A 14,577-nucleotide genomic window follows, 5' to 3' on the forward strand; every position below is an offset into this window, starting at 1 on the left:
AATCTAGGCGACAAAAGGTGGGATAAGATATTTTCGTCAATAGTGGCATATACCTCAACCTTAGATTAATCCATTTGCATTTGACTCTGATCAAAATAGCAGTTAGCTTTGAGAAAGTCAGAAAGGTGCAGTAAAGTGAAAGGCACCCATGTCCATGTTATGGGAATGTATTATAGTTAAATTTTATTAGAAAGGTTTTTCTGATCAAGTCAGTGGGATCACTGAAAAATGTGTTACACTGTCTGTTTACTTCATTGCGAAATGATATGCCTGATAACAGTCAGAAGCAATGGATGCACTGCGTGTTGGTGTTAGCAACAAAAAAACATACAGATTCTCAAAATTTGAAAATGGGGAAGATTCTGTTGGTAGAAGAGTGTTGTTTTGATTTGGAATTACTAGTTAAGGTCAGAGAAGTAGAACTAAGAAAAAATGGGAGAATTAATGGGCAGTGTTCAATACATTGCCTAATTTGCTGATTGGATACTTTTTATGTCATGTTTCCAATTGTGTTACCTACTGTATCTGTTTGTTTTCATGCATATTTATTCACATATCTTTTTCTAAGTACTTACATTAAGGAAAGTTCAGTATGACCGAGTTCAATATGTCTATATCAGCAGTGGCGTCACTAGGGTTGGTGTCACCCAGTGCGGTTAGTCATGGTGTCACCCCCTCACGACTTACCCCTCGAGCCAGAAAACAATTCAGGGGGAGTAAGAGACCCGTGCTGGGATACACACGGTGGTGTTTGCAGTTTGTGAGGGAGCTGGACTCGGGAAACACCATCACCGGAGAAGGCAGAATTCAAAGGCAGGCAGCCCAATGCTGGCTCTTTACTTAAGGTGCAAACAGCGGAATTAGGTGAGCTTCCCGGCCGGCCCGGCCGGTTTATTATGAACTCATGCCCCGCACCCGAGCCCTCGTACCTGAGCACGCACCTGTTCAATCTATTTATGCAAAAGTACAAGTTCCACAAGTAAAACAAGATCTCTGTGAGAAAAGTAACTTACAGGTATCATCAAACCTTATAAAATACAGTTTGCGAATATACAGCATGACTTATTGTACACATACACGTTCTGACTTTCCAGTAGGGATTAACCCTTTGCGATAGTAAATATTCGCGAGCCAACTGCCAGTACACAAATACTTCGACATTAACATAAACATTTATATCAATGTAGCAGGGTTAACCGGTTTAATTTTTTAGACTTATCAAGCGTGTCTCTGAGTCACTGGGGTTGCAGGTGGTAAAATAAAACCTAGCTGCTGCCGATGGCTGGGTCGCTAAGTGTCTGTCAATATACCTGGCTTCAGACAAGTGCTCGAAGTTTGCTCAAGTGGGAGCAGTAGTCCTAGCTCAGCAAGAGCTTAGTGCGTGGCACCACTTGGGCTTGAGAGCCATGCCTGTGTCTTTTAAAGACACTCAGAACAGGGTAGCTGCCCTCAGACTCATGCTGGCCGTGATCGGACGCAAGCCTCAAGAGGCCACTACAGAGGATGGGCAGCAGCACGTGTAGCCCAGGAGGACGGTTCTTTGCACGGTCAGGCAGTTTTTAAAAATGGTTAACTTAGGGTCTTCTATGTAAGAGTGTGCATTAAAGAGCGGGTTAACATGGCAGTAATTAATGTTGTTGGGCGTTCTCGAGAAGCACAGGCCAGGCGGCCCTTTTCGGTTTCCTGTGCTCCGCACTAACAGCTCACTTTTTTGGTATCATATGGTTAACTTAGCTGGCTGCAGTGGTAGGCTTTGCACTGCTGCCCAATGTCCACCTCCACCATCACCCGACAGGCCACAGGGATCGAAGTAACAAGACTCTTAAGGTCGGCTTACTGGATGGAGTTTCTCAATTCATCTCTGCACTTCTAATGATTATTTTAATTTTAGAGAAACTTTCAGCAGGCACATTCAATCAATTAGCCAGGCAGTTTACTCATGAGGCAAAGTGTTACCAGTAGGTTGTGACACGATCCACGGGACTCATGATTACCACCAGCTGAGACAGCAGCTCGACTCACTGTCTCTCGCGAGTCCCCCGCCGCTTCTAACGACCAGGGACCTCACTTCCTGTGTTCAGGCGGCTGGACGTCAGGTCACATCCCATTATAATCCCCCCACGACACCACAGCCAGTAGCAACCTCTGCTGAGCAGAGAGAGGTTATGCCCCCGCCCGGGTCGAGTCTTTGGCAGTGAGTGCGTCAGTGCCGGCGGGACTGGGAATTAAATCTAGACAGGGCAGCCCAACGCAGATTGTAAGCACCTCACTGACTCTCAGAGACAGAGAGATTTAACTGTTTATTAACTATCTGAGCCAGCTGCGGGCCAGTGAGCCCATGTGATGGTGACACCATGTGATGGTGTCACCAGGTGGAGTCCGCAACCCCCTAGCCCCCTAGTGACGCCACTGTGTATCAGTAATGTTGCTTGGTTATTCACTTCTATGGCTAAACACATGCTTTGCACAATGTGGTAGTATTTGTTTTTAATATAAAGTATGTTAAGAAACATGTCAAATTGTTTAGCCCAGAAAGGAAAGCCGTTCCTATTTGTAGAGCTCTCACTGATGAAAAATAACTGGTCAAATTAGTAATTTCGAATAAGGCCCCTAAAACTGGATTAAAAGAGGTTGCCAGTCATGTCCTGGGGAAGTCTCTGTGCAGATTTTGTTTGTGACAATCACCAGTCTGTCACAGTAACACAATGGTAAGTTAGTGGTAAATCAATTATAGGTATCTGAGTATGCATCGCTGCACCAGACTTTCCTTTACTGTGTGCATGTTGCCTTGAATAGTGTTTACTTCTAAAGTCATGATAAAGTAATTGTGCCAGACTTTGGTTTGCAGTGGTTGCCTCAAGTTACAGTAGGGTAGTATTCATCTCTACAGTGGAAATAATAGGAATTAAGCATGTAATTGCCATTCACAGACCGGCTCTTAAGCCTTTATCAGGCCACAAGCAGATATTGTAAACAAACCACCTGGGCCAGAGTAAATAAACTGCCCAGATTGTGCTATTTTAGAGCTGAGGTACTGTTTAGTGTGTCTTAAGAGTGTGCTATTTTGCTCCATTTATTTTCTTATCATCAGTGATGTTCTGAAGCACTGAAAATTAATATTAGTATTTTGACAATGTAAACAGTATGCAAACATTATTTTTATCCACCCGGAAACAGCACGGTATTGTTTTGCTTGATGCTGTAGGAACAATATTTGCTAGAAAAGTCACTGGTATGATTGATAATCTCTTTTTAGATTTCTCTTACTTACAGCTCAATGTTCGTTTGGTTTTTGCTTGTTGTTTTTGTAGTCATCCTTGCCGAATTCTTAGGGATGGGGAGCATTAGGCCCCTTTCAACCAAATATCCACCCAATTTCTCACAGAGTGGTTTAATCAAGCATACCTTTACCAAGGTGTGTATGTGTGTGTGTGTGCGTGTGTGCGTGCGTGTGTGTGTGTGTGTCTGATTACACCCTTCCACGCAAACCTAACTTAGCCAATGCACAAGAAGAGAAGCAAAACAAATGTTATTAACTGCTAACGTTGGGTTCCAAAGTAGCATGCTATTCACCACAAAAGTGTTTCAATGCTTGGCCAGGGGTCGTAAGAGCTATTGAAATAAGCTTACAATTCAAAAAAGTGTGTAAAACCTGAGAATTTCTCATACCTTCCTTTCCATTGTCTTCTAAATTTGGACTTCGGAAAAAGCAAAATATCCTAATTAACAGCTAAAAAAAAGCCTAGTGAAATCTTATATGCTTTGCACTTTTCATGCTCTGCAAATTGGTGTCAATAAACTATTCTTGCTGTCAGGATTATTAGTCTGGAGCTGCATTAATAAAATATAAAGATGAAATAACAGAGATTTGGAACAATGAGGCTGACTCTGACTGGATATCTGTATTGACAGAGAGAGCTGTGAATTAAATGCAGAGACATAAACACACGGAATGTGCTGAGAACATTGGTTTATCACGAGCATTCAATCTGTAAAAGTCCATTGCTGTCAATACAAAAGCAGCAATGTCTGCAGCTGTGAACCAAACTCTATTATCATCCTGCATATATATGATCACCAGATATATCAGAAGACGACCGACCAAAATACGCGCTGTCATTGAAACACCCACGCAGACGATGAAGTGGTGATAAAACCAACCAGATACCTTATAGTACCACAAGAGAGCTTTAATGTGTCACTAATGGTGCGTGTTGTACTATAGTCCTGAGTTTTTAATCTCGACCTGCAACAACATCGACTCAAGAATATTGAACACCACTACATTGTCAAGGTGAGTATTTGTGGGTAGACGTAGATTACCATTCTTACCTGAAATCTACTTACCTCGAAGATCTATATCATCAAAGTGAGTATATTTAGAGTTAAGAACAGCAAATCACCACTTACAAATATTCACTTACCCTGACCATAGAGTGGTAGTCAATATTCTGCAGTTGATATTTTTTTAGATCGATCTTTTTTACCTAGTTATTATGACATGCAAGTATGTTAGGCCCCCAACTGCAGTGTTTGTGTTGTGTGAATCTACTTATCTAACTACAGAACCTTCCAGAACCACAATGAATAACTAATGTAATTAAATGCACCCACACTCGTTATTCCAGTTTAATTGTAATCACTACCTCTAGGTGACTGTAGGCAAACCCTGAAGAGCAAAAAGACAAATTAGGAAGATCAAAGAAATGAAGTGCTTAATTTGTGCTAACATCTGCACTTATTACTTAGCATGGCACATATTTATGACAGCCAACCGGTGGTGCTTTCAACCTTTTTTTTTTAAAGACCAGGCCTATAGTGTCTAAAAATCGGATATATAATTCACTGTAGCTTGTCCATGCCAATCTTAGAGCTTTAGGTCACTTGAGGAAGTCCAATTTGTCAGATTTGTAGGAGTGTGCTGGTTAGTAGATACTGGTATCTGTCAACTTTAGCAGGGACTGTAGCTGATGCAAACTGCAGTGGCGTCCTAAGGAATAACATTGGACAATGAAAGTTGGACATCCACAACTGAAGGGGAGGGATTGTACATAACCGAGCCATGAAGCTGGAAATGAGGCATCAAAATGGTCTGGAAACTGGACTGAAAGAGGCATAGATGCCAGCAAACAGGGAAACACCATAACAGCTATAGGCACGCAATGTCCTGCTGCAAAGGCAAGTTTTATGTGCGGCACACTTGATGAAGCCTTTAGTCATCTGGAAACAGGTAATGCTGGAGCTCATTCTTGGCCTGAACAACCAACATCTGTTTGCATGTCCCCAGGGTCAGTGCGCGCAACATTGGGTGTCAATGTGGGCTCAGGAGAATGCCCCTTACTTAGCTTTGATTTTAGTACAATCAGCCTGGCATATAATGTTTAAATACATTATACGACAAGCAGGGTGCATGAGCGGGGCCTAAAGGGCAGTGGAAAGGGAGAGGCGTGTGAATTGGTGGGAGTACTAAGAGAGACAATATTTTATAAAATAACCACTATTTTTTAGGACTTTCAAAACACAGTGGGGCAGATTTATGAGGCCCTTGCACCTCTTTGCGCCGCAATTGCGTCACTTTATTTGACGCAACAGCGGCGCAAACAATGCGCCCTATTTACAAAGTGACGCATCTAGGAGATGCGTCACGTTGCAAAGCCCTGCGCCATAAGGAGGCGTTCCTGCGCAGGGGGGGGCGTTCCTGCGCAGGAACGCCTCCTGAAAGTGGCTGAGTGAAATCTATAAGATTTCACTCAGTCACTTTCAGTCCAATGCTGCGTCAAAACCCTGCGCCTGCTTGAAGCAGGCGTAGGTCTTGACGCAGCATTGTGAAGATGGGGCACCCCCGAGCCTTGCTGGAGCTGCGTCGCGCTTGCGACGCAACTCCAGCAATGCGCCACCTTTACGGCACAGATGCGTCACGCATCTGTGCCGTTTTTGCCCCATGGTGCGCCGCATTATAAATGCGGCGCACCATGGGTGGCGGAGCTGTGGCGCACTGTGGCGCACATTAACTGGCGCATCCCTGGGGATGCGCCAGTTAACATAATTCTGCCCCAGTGTGTTTGTGTTTTTTCAGTGTGTATGTGAAATTCCTGGGGATATCCGATTGGCATCTCACAATACCCGACTGAAAGCACCTGTATCGAAACTAATTACCAGAAAATGCATTCTTTGAGGTGGTGTAACACCCCAAACACATCCTCTCTACGAAGCTATGCCCCCACATTGGTCTTCTACACAAGCATCTATCCCATGCTTTACATTATTTACGATAAAAAAATAGCAAAAATGACTTCCACATCCTACATGGAATACTTTTGTAAGTGAGGACACCCCAGTAAGCAGTCACAATCTCCCTCGATGGAGCGTCTGTCTGCAAAGAGCCTGGATACATCTGTGTAAGAAAGAGCGAAAGCGGCAGCGGGGAAAATCCTGTTAAATAAGCCTCTGCATTATTGACACAAAATTATTATAAGGGTAAAATAATCACCTCGTTAGAGATGCCTGCGCCAACAATAAATGAGATGGGAATGACACGCACACGCAAGCCAAAATATAAATGTAAGTGATGACAATGGGGGAGCCGTCAGAGAAATTGCTGACATCTGGCGCGACAGAAATGCGTTGGAAAGTGCAACATTTTAACAGAAATATTCAGGCATTCATAAGACATTTATGGAGGAATGGATCTCCTAAAATACCAATGTATCGCGAACATCCAGTGAGGTAAAAAGGCATCCTGATTCCTGAGCAGTGTTAGAGGTCTGTGATAGTAATGCGCTCTATAAACAGCGTCCTGAGCTGTGGGAGGGGTCAGAACCCGAAATGTTCGTAGAGTAAGTACGCTTCAGTGCCAGCGACAGATCCCCGTCAACCTCTTCTCACCGCGTCACTGCCTTTGGCTCTGTACAGCTCTCGGCGGCCCTGTGGCTAGGTTCGCGCTACGCACGACTCCGAGCCACATACATACATAAATCGAACTCTGACAGACATGCGCGCTGTGCAGAACAATCGCATCGACACCAAGGGTGATTTGTGACAGAAACGTACACTCTACGAGGCACTGCGCTGAGCACAAAGCGTCACTGGTGACTGAAACGTGCATATCCAAGCGCTTCCCTAAGTTAGGACTTTCTGTGACAGAAATGCGCGCTGTGCCAGACACGTGCCTCAGAAATAAACGTGGTTTGAGATATGCATTTCTCGGGAGTATGAGGCCGTTGTCAGAAATGCAACTTTAGGGAGAAGGAGATACTAATGACAAGCATGGACGCCGGGGAATGGACCAATCGCAGCCTGTGTGACAGGAATTTTTGATGTGACAAAGACCTTTCACAAGAGCAGAAACAGATCTGCAAAATATGCATAATGAGGCAAAAGCCAACCATGCGCTCAGAGAGGGCTGTGAACAATGGGTACAGAAGAGACACCGATCACTGGAGGGCTCTGACAGCAGAGCAAGGGCGGACAGATGCTGGTGTCAGCAACAATGTTGTGTGTCTGCGAGTGGGGCCTAATCTGCAGGAAAGGTTTGTGACAGGAATACACAAGGTGACAAACCCCTGCGTCTGCAGCAGACAAAATGCTTTGACGGAAATGTGCAACATGACACAAACTGATACACACACCAACTACAACAGCAGTAGAACTGTGTGACAGAAAAACACAATAATGCAGACTCAAGGCTCAAAAATGCAGAAGTGAAAGACACCTGCAGCAACAGCAGGAAACGGCAGGCAACAAAAATGACAAGAGTTATCTATGCACAAAGGGCACGCACGAGAGAGGTGTCTATTCCAGAAGCACGATGGACGGATAGCTGCTTCAGCAGCAGTGTATCTCTGTGTTACACACATGTCGGCACAAGGGGACTTCATTGGTTGGTTGGAGCAACAGTTCTCTGTTCCCTATTCCTGGTTCCCTGAGGCGGCTCCTTATCTGCTCTGCTGACACCAAACCAGCAAAAAAATACCTCATGTTTGCTTTGTGATAAGCTCAGCCAAGCCTGGGTTTCCCAGATTGAAAACAGCCTGTGGAACTGGAACGCACACAAAGGAAACCTCAGAAGTGCACTCTAGTGAACCTTCAAACTTAGAACAAAACTATGTCACTTGCAGTTGACAGCAATTTCGTTCAACATACATATACATTTTTTGTCTTAGAGAAGAAAGTTGAGGCTGTTGGCTGGAGCAGGAATGGGCCATGGTGAAACCTATCTCATAAAGGATAGGTTTGATGGGGAGAGCGCTTCATTTTAGCCAAGATTCTGTAGTCCAGGCCACTACCAATACAAAGCTGTCATAGTATTCCTGCTTTGAAAAAATGATTTTGCCATTTTTCATCTCAGTGTGGATGACACTGTGCTAATCTTATGCTTAAAGACTTCACTGTATAAATGGCAAAATAATTTGTCACTTACTTGCTCTGTGTAGATGGCATTGTGCAAATCCTATGCTTAAAAACTCTACTTGAAAAATAGACATTTGAGGTCAGCAGATTTAGTGTCAGTAGTGTTGTAGGGTGCTCCATATAAAGGAGCTGCTCTCTAACTAAAACTTGGGAACTATCCAGAGTTACCTGCTTCATTTTTAGCATAGTTGAAAATGACCATCCTGTTGACTGGCATTCTCGTGCCATAAGATAACTATTACTCGCGCCCTCAGCACGCACTGCTAATTGCCCCATATATTACATCACTCATAACATCTTCTATGACAACATTGATGATATCAATGCAGCATTTGCTGTAACTTTTTTGATGAGAAAACTTTGCATGGCGGGGGCACAAACTATAGTTACCTTAGGCCACGAGTTATAGTTACTTGAGATAACTCTAACTATAACTGCTGGAAATCTATGTTTTTTTGTAATTTTAATTTTTTTTTCAAATGATTTTATTAGGAAAATGTTATATATACAGTACAGGTATACATTACAGCTATAGAGAAGGAAATACTGGTGAGACCATGCGCCGGTGGGGTTACGTTCAGAGTGTCATAGGCATCATTGTGGCACAAACAGGAATCGCTAGGTAATCACGATCTTAGTGCATATTGTCATAAGTGATCTTGTGCATTGCCCTCGAGGAAGTAAACAAAAGTGGGAAAGGAGAGGAAAGGAAGGTAAAGAGGACAGGATTGTTCGAGCTGCTGTTGTTAACCCTTAAGCTACCCAGTCCACCCTACGCGGGGGTTGGATGAGGGGGGGTATCTTGCCCCAGTGGTCTGCCTATGGTGGTTTGTGTGAGCTCAAGTAGTTGTCAAGGGAGAGCCACATCTCGCTTTTTGTGGAGGCGTTAGGGGAGTTTTTGGATGTTATGTTGTCAGCCCCCCTTAGAAAGGTGATCCAGTTGAACCAGCTTTTGAAGAATGCCTTCCCTGTGTCTTTCCAGTTTGTTAGGATGATTTTGACAGCCGCCTTGAGGAGGAGGTCAATCAGATCGCTGTCATTTTTGGACTGGATTTCGGGGGCAGTAAAGGTGGTGACTAACCCTCCGAAGTCTAGTTGTAGTGAGAGCCCCAGTATGCTGTTTATAAAGTCTCTTATTTTGCCCCAGAAGGACTTGACTTTGGGACAGTAGAAGATAAGGTGCGCCAGGTCTCCTTTTTGTTTGAGGCAGTTCCAGCATATGTCGTTATCGCGTATCCCGATAGCCGGATGTATGACGTTACAACGCATACTTTTACAACGCCTACCTTTACATCGCAAGTTTTACAACGCATAACATTACAACGCATAGTGCTTTTGGGCGCTAGATAGTGAATAGTTTAATTTACTATTCCAACTCCAGTCCCCGTGGATAGTAGGGAAGGTGTTGGATAGTACATTAAACCTATTCCCTATCCTAGAGCGCCCCCCAGCGCAATGCGTTGTAATGGTTTGCGTTGTAAAAGTTGCGTCGTAATGGTAGTACGTTGTAAAAGTTTCATTGTAAAGGCTGTTCACCCGATAGCCGCTAGGCGGGATGGGGTCCAGTAGGCTTTGTGGAGGAGCCAGTATTTCGTTTGTGCTAGGGTTGGGGTGATTTTATTTTTGGTCGCTGATGACCAAATGCGATGCTTTTCCTTCTCGCTGAGCTGTCTGGTGTGTAGCCCTTCCCAGTATGCTAGTGTTTTGTTGTTGAGTTTAGTTGTGGCTGGGCTTAGAAGTTTGTAAAGGTGTGACGTTTGGTGGCCGACTTTGTTTAAGTTTGTTGTGTATTGCAGTATCGGTGGGGTCCCCTTGTTAAGATCTGCTCTTGTGATCGCCGCCTTCATTTTCAGGAAGTTATATAGTTCAATGTCCGTCAAGTTGTGCGAGTGCTTTAGGGTGTCGAATGTGAGAGGGGTACCGCGGCTTTCTAGCTGGTTGGGAGTGGAAATGCCTCATTCAGACCAGGCATCAATGTTAAGTACCTAGTTCTTATATTTTATTTTAGAGTTGATCCAAACAGATTCCCATTTCCTGTTTTTAATGCTACTTTTCATTCTTTTGTCTACTTTGAGTAGAGCGTTCTTGGTGTTTTTGAGTATGGGGTTGTTCGCCTCGGGGTGTTTGTTTGCTGTGAGTAGGGCTATGGGGTTAAGGACTTCCAGGATTGTCCTCTCTAGTGACAGCCATACCGGTGAGTACACTTGCTCTGGGGCGAGCCAGTGTATCCCTTGTTTGGCCAGGCATGCCGTTTGGAATGTCTTGAAGTTGGTGAGGTTTAGACCTCCTAGGTGTTTGCTTAGTCTTAGTTTCTGTAGGCCTATTCTGGGTTTCTTGTCTCTCAAGAGGAATCTATACTACTATTATAAAGGAAGAACTTTGAGTCTTTGAGGCGGGTAAACTCGCGAACCACAGCGCCAATCCACACACCCGATACATCGTTGGAATCCTCAGGGTGTGCAGATGGACATAGGCTATATAAAGTTAAAAAAGTACGTTATATTAAAAAAATTTACATTATAAAAAAAGTAGTACCCTCGAAGTAGCGCCGGCCGCGACCTGCGTGCTGACGTCAGGAGCACGGGGAGGAGCGGCGTCCAGGAGCGGCGGACATGGCACAGGGGAGGAGCGGTGACGAGCGGCGAGGAGCGGTGGACTGAGGAGCGGCAGCTGAGGTAAGGCAGCGGGGGTCGTGGCAGGCGGGGGATGGGGTGATGTAAGGCTCCAAACTACCACGATCACGCTTATAACAGCTCTGGAAGTTGAACTGCAGAGCGCCAGCATTTCAGCGTTTCAGCTTTAAGGGTCATTAGGTTGACACGCGGGCATTATGTTACCATGCTGGAATCTCGGCACGCCGAGCTCCGTCAAGGGTAAACCCCGCTCAAAGAGACCCCACAGGCAAAAGTGATCCGCCAACCTCGGAGCCGTGTTTAAATGTGCCCTCTTTTCGTGGTAATTTTCATGTGGACGGGGAAAGCAAACAGCCCGAAGCGCACTGCTGTGACTATCATATGTCGCCTTTTTAAGGCTCCGGGGGACAATGTCGGTGCAGGTGGGGGTCGGGGCAGGCTGGGGACGGGGCGGGCGGGGACGGGGAAAGCAAGCAGCCCGAAGGAAAGCCAGGAAATCTGGTTCGGTTTATCCCCACTCTAAACACATGGAAATGGTACTTTCCAGGCGAAGGCTGGAGTAATAGCTGCAATACAGTGAGACGGTTTTACATTATAGTGCACTGCTGTGACTATCATATGTCGCCTTTTTAAGGCTCCGGGGACAATGTCGGGGCAGGCGGGGGTCGGGGCGGGCGGGGGCCCGAAATGCTGGACAATGTCGGGGCACGCGGGGGTCGGGAAGCCTGATTGCTCCGGGACAAGGTCGGACGGGCTGCTAGTTTGTTTATAAGAGTGTCCAGTTTTCTCTGGAAGTCCTCTGTGGTTACAAGTGGGAGCATGCTGAACAGGTAGTTAACCATGGGTGTTAGCATCATTTTTATTGTTTCCACCCTACCCCACCAGCTGATGTATTTTGGTGACCATGTGTCTAATTTCTCTTTCAGTTTGTTTAATATTGTCTTTTCGTTATAGTCGAGTGTTGATTTAAGTTCTCTCCTAAAGTAGAGACCAAGATATTTCAGGAACTTTTTTTGCCAAGCCAGCCCTGAGTTCCCTAGGACTTCCCTAGTTGTGTGCACATTTAGTGGTTTGCATTCGGATTTGTCTTTGTTAAGTTTGTAACCCACTACCTGTGCGTATTCCTCAATGGTGGTCATTAGTGCGGCAATTGACGGGCCCGGGTTTTCTGTTGTGATATGTATGTAGTCCGCATATGCGGCTAGTTTAACCGTGTCCCCCCCGATTGGAATTCCCTATATTTCATTGTTGTTCCTGATCATGAAGAGTAGTGGTTCCAGGGCGAGTAGAAAGAGAGCTGGGGAAAGTAGGCAACCTTGTCTTGTGCCTCTTCCCAGGGTGAGTGGCTCGGAGGTGCCCCCATTGACTACCACGCGGGCTTTTGGTTCGTTGTAGAGTGCCATCACCATCCTTCTATAGTTCTCTCCTAGACCGAACTTTTGCATGCAGCGGTCGAGGAAGGGCCACGACACTCTGTCAAAGGCTTTCTCAGCGTCAAGTACAATCAGGACTGCTGGGTCACTGCTCGTGGAAGCGTGGTTTATTAAGTGGCATAGGAGTCTCATAATATCGTGGGACATCTTGTTTTTCAGGAAGCCCACTTTAGAGCTATGGATGAGGTTTGGGAGCTGTGTGTTGAGCCTCGCTGCTAGGACCTTGGCATATATCTTGCAGTCAACATTAATTAGGGAAATGGGACGGTAGTTTTGTGGGTGCTGTGGGTCTTTAGCCTCCTTTGGGATGACTATTATGTTGGCCTTGCCGATTGAGTTAGTCATTTTCCCCTTTTGGACACAGTGCGAGAAGACCTCCTCCATTGTGGGCTTGATTAGGGGGAGGAAGTGTTTATAGAATCTTGCTGTATATCCGTCCGGACCCGGGGCTTTGTTCTCTTTGAGGCCCGCCATGGCTTTTTCTATCTCTGCTCCCGTTATGTCTTGTTCTAGTAATGCCCTTTGTGGGTCCATCAGGGTGGGCAGGGTAAGCCTGTCTAGGAGACTGGCTCCCCCATCTGCTCTGAGGCTTTTGTCTTCCCTGTAGAGGCCCTCGTAAAAGTCTTTAAAGGCCTTGAAGATTTCTTTGTTTGTCGTTCGGGATTTCTTGTTGGAGTCTGTTATTGCTGCGATTGTTTTGCTGCCTCTGCTTGCCCTTGAGGTATGAGGCCAGCGCTTTCCATGCTTTGGTCGTTGTGCATAAGTTTATAGATTTGTATCTGTTTATCCAGGTGCCTGCTCTCTCACTTAAAATCTTGTTGAGTTCATATTTCTTTTTCGTTAGGTCTGTGAGTGTGTTTCTGTCTGTTAAGTTGGCGCTATAGTTCATTTCTAGCTCTTTAATCTGTCTCTCGAGCTCTAGGACTTTTTCGTTTCTCTCTCTGTTCATTCTGGACTTGAGGTGATTATTTTGCCCCTGACTGTGGCTTTCAAGGCATCCCAGAGGGTGCCTCTATCTGTGTCTGGAATGTCATTGAACTCTAGGTAGTCTTTTATGGTCTCTTCTATCTCTGTTATGTCGGTGATGGTTTTAAGGATGTCGCTGTTGAATCTCCACCTACTGCTAATGTGCTCGTTATGTCTCCCGCTGAGTGTAAGGCTGATATGTGAGTGGTCTGATATTGTTCTTGGGGAAATTTCTGTTTGGTCCATAAGGTGTGTGTGAGAGGCAGACATTAGGATGTAGTCGATTCTACTGTAGGAGTTATGTGGGTGGGAGTAGAAAGTGTAATCCCTGGCGTCTGGGTTCTGGAGTCTCCAGGGATCTCTAAGTTGGAGATTGGTGCATAGGTTTTTTAGTGTATTCTCCCCCTGGGGGAAGTGGCTGGTTCTTTGGGGATGTCTGTCTGTGGCTTGGTCTAGCACTTGGTTGAGGTTCCCTGCTACAATTAGGAGGTCCTCTTGGGGTAGCTTGCTTAGTCTGCTCTCGACCTCTCCCCAGAATGTGTTGTCATCTGTGTTGGGTCCATATATGTTGGCGATGTGGATCATCTCTTCCCCCCTCTTGAGGCTAGTTATTAGGATTCTCCCATCCTCGTCAGCATAGCTCTCATGTAGGGCTAGTTTGGCCTTTTTGTTTATCAGTGTAATGACCCTCCTCTTTTTGTGAACTGCTGGCGAGCATAGTGATTCCTCTATCCAGTTCGCCTTCAGGCGCTGTGCGTCTTCAGTAGACAGTTTGGTTTCCTGGAGCACGCACACATCGCTCTTTAATTTGGTTAGATATTCTATCACCTTTCTTCTCTTGACGGGGTGATTGAGCCCTTTGACATTGAAAGAAACTACCTTGATGTCGGCCTGAAGCTGACTTTGCAATCTGTGTGTCATTCTTTGAGATCTCTGTCGCTCTTTAGTGAGGTACCCTTGTGTGTGTCTAGATGTCCTGTCTGCGACCCCCGAGCCATCTCAGCCCTTACTTCTGTTCCCCTATTAGGTGGGCTTGGGCTTGCTGTGTGTCTTAGTGGTTGTTTGTGTCTGTCCATGAGTAGGAAGGAGAAGATAGGGAAAGGGAAGAAGAAAGGAAAAAACCCAGACTAGAAAAC

At 45.4% G+C, this 14,577-nt stretch overlaps 1 protein-coding gene across 1 annotated transcript in view; it reads left to right on the forward strand.

Moving 5' to 3' along the window:
• The window catches only part of CDH13 (cadherin 13), a 2,391,456-nt gene that overhangs the window by 1,660,722 nt on the left and 716,157 nt on the right, over positions 1 to 14,577 (forward strand). The window lies entirely within an intron of this gene.

The sequence above is a fragment of the Lissotriton helveticus genome, chromosome 12 (assembly GCF_964261635.1).
Source record: "Lissotriton helveticus chromosome 12, aLisHel1.1, whole genome shotgun sequence".
Taxonomy (NCBI): Eukaryota; Metazoa; Chordata; class Amphibia; order Caudata; family Salamandridae; genus Lissotriton; species Lissotriton helveticus.